The sequence below is a fragment of the Onychomys torridus genome, chromosome 13, assembly GCF_903995425.1.
Source record: "Onychomys torridus chromosome 13, mOncTor1.1, whole genome shotgun sequence".
NCBI classification, from domain to species: domain Eukaryota; kingdom Metazoa; phylum Chordata; class Mammalia; order Rodentia; family Cricetidae; genus Onychomys; species Onychomys torridus.
In genome coordinates this window covers 66405813-66410452 of record NC_050455.1, presented here as the reverse complement: position 1 = coordinate 66410452, position 4640 = coordinate 66405813, and positions in this window count along the sequence as shown.

Sequence of the window (4640 nt, the reverse complement as noted above, 5' to 3'; positions counted from 1 at the left end):
TGGTGGATCTCTGAGTTCAAGGCCAACCTGATCTATAAAGTGAGTTCTAGGACAGCTAGGACTACACAGAGAAACCCTGTCTCAAAAAACAAAAACAAAAAACAGTGCTGAGAAGACAATACACAGTCTGCTGAACAGCTGGAGTCGGGCAGCAGGAAAACCTATGCATATGCCTTAGGGAGCCAGTCGCTCTCCCTCTTCTCAGGAAAACAACCTGAGAACTGTGACCAAAGCCCTTTGAAGCCATGGACTGGCGGCTGGGAACAGCAAGAATAGAAGTGTATGCGAAGACACCCACACACACACACACACCCCAGAAGCAAAGAAGCTGCTTCCTAGCAGAGCGGACTGACGGGTCCACCATGCCTCTGAGCCCATCTCAGACACAGAGCTCAAATCCACCTAAGCCAGTGCAGCCTCAGATCTTCAAATGAGAACAAGCTTAAAGCCTTCTGTATTATTTTATTTATATACTATTAATGTCTTTAAGGTATTTTTGTTACTAAGTATTATCCTAAAGTTAAGAGAAAACTCTTAGGGCTCCTTTGTATCTTTTTTTGCTATTGTCTGTGTAACAGATTCCTGTGTAAACATATGAATAAATTATATTCACAGCTCAGTCCAGTCTCGTGTGTCTTTATAAGTTAGTAATGTTGCTATATAGATGTGAACATTCACATACATCATAGCTTCCCTTTGGCTAGCAGACTATGGGCTCCAAAGGGTTAAAACTTCCCCTCCCCAGTATGATGCTGGAGAAGGGAAGAGGTGAAGTCTGATGCCAGACAGATGAGGAGCATGCTCCCCCCCAGGAAGAAATTTCCCAGTTCTAGCAACTTATTGGAGCACCTTGTAGAACAGGCTGATGCCCAGACAGTGATGGGTAGAACCACACCTTGGCCCAGATTGCCTAGTTACATGTGCTTCCTGCCTTGTATTTACACCTAAACCTCATGCCCGTGCCCCTAGAGTGGACTTGGAGGCCATCCGATCTCTTTATTACTCTTCCGTGTGTGGCCACTTTAAATAGATCTCCTTGCATTGCTTTCCCCTCTTACTTGTCTCTTTGATTGGTATACTGGGGATAAGTGGGCATGCTTAGCTTGCTGAGACTGCCAGGGCCTGGGCTTTGATCCTACAAACTCAAGTAACAGAATCAGATGAGTAGTTGATCAAACTCTGCTCAGTTATAGTCCATCCCGTCTTCTCAACTACTCAAGAATGATTGACTGAGGGCAGTTACACATGTCTGGGACATTCTCCTAACTAACCCTGTGAGGTCAATGTCCTGAAAGCCATAGGTTCAGGGTACCCTGATCAGTGCCAACCCTAGAGTCAGTACTCGGAGAAAGCCACTTCTCAGCATGTGTATCATTGAGAAATGTTCCAGTCAGGCTTGCCTCTGTTCCTGAAAGTTCTTCTCTCCCTCCTCCTTTGCTGTGGTTATCATATCTGAAAAACATGTTGAGAATGGAAATGCACCTCAACGAGTCTCAATGGCAACTTTGAAAGAATCCCAAACAGAAAGCTAAAGGAGCCACTGGAGGATGCTCCCCCATCAAAATGCCCTCTGATGCCACAAGATCCCTCCCTACTTGTATAGAAACATTTATCTACATTCTCATGCAATGTCCCTTTCATCTGAGAGAGAAAAGATGAGACACTCTGAGGCCCCAGACACTATAAAACTTGACAAGCTACAGGCATCAGTTTGGCTGTTACCCACTTCTGGATTAAGTGTCTTAACCAAACTGTGTATGTTAGGAAGTTAATCCCCAACACAAAAGGGTTGGGAGGTGGAGTCTTTAAGAGATTAGTCATGAAGATTCTGTCCTCACAAATGAATCAATGTCCTGGACTGGATGGGTTTCCGCATGAGTGAGTTCCTAGCAAAAGGGTAAGATGCATACCCTCCCCCTTCCCAAAATGCTTTAACTTCTGTGTATTTAGAATATCTCCTGCCTGCTCCTGGCTACAAGTTTGGGAAAGCCCATGTATGGTAGGTATTGTCGGCTTTCAATGCAGTGGGTGAACTCTATCATACTGAGAAAAAGCAAACTGTTGGACAGACAGACAGCATGCCTGTCAGATGACAGATTACTAACCACCATACATCATATGATACCTGTGTGCCCATGCTGGACATGGTGATGTGATGGCTGGCAAGACAGTCTATTTCAGGGCATGTAGAGGAACTGGAGACACAGGTCTACAACAAACCTGTTTATACAAAGATTAATTGTAGAATACTTGCTGGAATGTTCCCGAGTACACTGGTATGCCCCAGCCTCATAAAAAGGTTCTGTATCTTCTCACTAACAAATTGTCAGCAAAGGATGAGGTTTGGTAATTATTAGGCAAGGAAAGCATAGGGCCAACTCATATGTTCAATAATTATCTTTAAGAAATAACATTCATTGATTTATGTGTATAAGAGATGGGGGACAGGGGTGGGGAGAGAGGCAGAGAGCACCCCAGTGTATATGAGGCTCAGATAACTAGTGGGTAGTCTGTTTTCTCTTTCTACCATGCGGGCTCCACTCAGATCTTCAGGACTGGCGTCAGAGCATTTATCCACTGAGCCGTCTCCCAGGCCCTCTATCTTGATCTAATGGTTGAGGCATCTAAATCATTCCACATCAGGAAACCTTTGGAAATCGTTGCATTTCATTTCATTTCAAGCTCAACGAGGTACTGAAAACAAGTGTCCAACATTTTCTGGTTCATGGTCTCAAATAAACAATGAGAAATCCTATTTCCTGTTTGGGTTGGGTCCATTGGATTCCAGCCCAACAAAGCTTTGAATTACATTGCAGTGACATGCAAGGACTTGGAAGGGAAGAAATGAGGCACAGAGGAAAGTTGGAACAGTCCCAGAAAATCTGGCTAAAATTAAGTCTCAGAGGAAATAATGGCAGCTAGGCCATGAGTCAGTGTCCCAAAGGCCAAGTGCACCTTGAAGCAATAAAAACGCAATGCACAGGACTCGCCAGCCTAACAAAGGAGCTTTCTCCTTCTGAGACCCCCCCCCCCCACCCCATGTTGGCCTCTCAGTGACAGTTTGCTCCACCTAATAGAATACAGGAGCAATGAGCAATGTGAATATCCTGGAAGAGAAATTAGTCCCAGTTGAAATTTACTTCAAATGCAAAGAACATATTGGATTTCAAACACTTAATGGAAAAAGGGGATTAAAATATCAACAAGTTTTGAGTTGATTAAATATTAAATTGATAACACTTTAGGTTCACTGAAATAAAATAAATTAATTTAACTTAACTTCATTTGAACTCTTTTGGGGACTGATAGCATAATTTTTATTAATGTTTTTATTAAAATATATATTAAAATTATATCATTTCTCTCCATTCATTTTCCTTCCTCCAACTCCTCCCATGCCCCTTTCCCTTCCAAATTCCTGGCCTCCTCATCCATAATTGTTTTATACATGTAATATATGCATATAAATATATAGATCCAACCTACTGAGTCCTTCAGCATAGCATGTATGTGATGTCAGGGATGACCACTTGGCATCAGATAATCAGTTAGGGGGCCTTTCCGTGAGGGAAGACCACTTTTCCCATGCTCAGCATATCTTAGTTGCCTGCAGCTCTTTATCTAGGGGTAGGGTTCTGTGAGGTTTCCCACTTTCATGTTAGCATGTCTGCTGCCGTTGTCCCTGTTAAGATCTTCTTCAGGCAGCCATATTGTTGCGGTAGCCTGAGTGAAGCTTCCCTATCATTTCTAGGAGGCACAGCCTCACAGCAGACTTCCCGGTTCTCAGGCTCTTGCAGTCTTTCTACCCTTCTTCCTCGATGTTCCCTGAGCTTCAGGTGCAGGTGTTGTGTTGTGATCATATCCACTAGGGCCGGGCACCACACCACGAGATGTTCTCTGCATTTCGACCAATTGTGGCTTTCTCCAGCAGTCTCTGTTGCAAAGAGAAGCTCCTTTGGTGGGGGTTGGGAGCGACACTTGTCTGTGGGTATAACAATAAATATTTAGAATGCAGTCAGGAATTCTGCTGCTTTGGTAAAGTGGTAGTAACAGGTTCTCCTCTAAGATCCGTGGTATCACTAGGCCTGGGTAGCTGGTTAGGTTTTCAATACTGGGCATGATTTCCCGCCACTATTTCACCTTTAGGGATATCGTGCCATGCTGGTTGTTGGTTCACAGGCTTCACAGCTGGGTAGGACTATTGGTTGCTTTCCTCTCTTGGTAGCTTACATAGCATCATCTGGTTCTATGATGGCTTGGACTTTTAAAACCCCAAAGCCCACCTCCAGTGACACACTCCTTCCAAAAACGCCACACCTACTTCAAAAAGGCCACACCTCCTAACCCCTCTCAGGTTGTGTCACTCCCTGATGACCAAGCACTCAATATAGGAGCCTCTGGGGCCATTCCTATTCAAACCACCACTCTCCCTGTCCCCAGTTAAAGCCTCTCCATTCTCCCATTTCCCTTCTTATATCACCTGCATCCTGCTAGCCCCCTCTCTGGCACTCCCCCACACCCTCTCACCATGAGATGTTTTTATTTGTCACTTGAGCATTTCAATGTGACCATTGTAAAAAATGCATATGTTAAACTGTTCGTGTGTGCCTGTATGCCCATATGTGTGCAGAAATGTATGA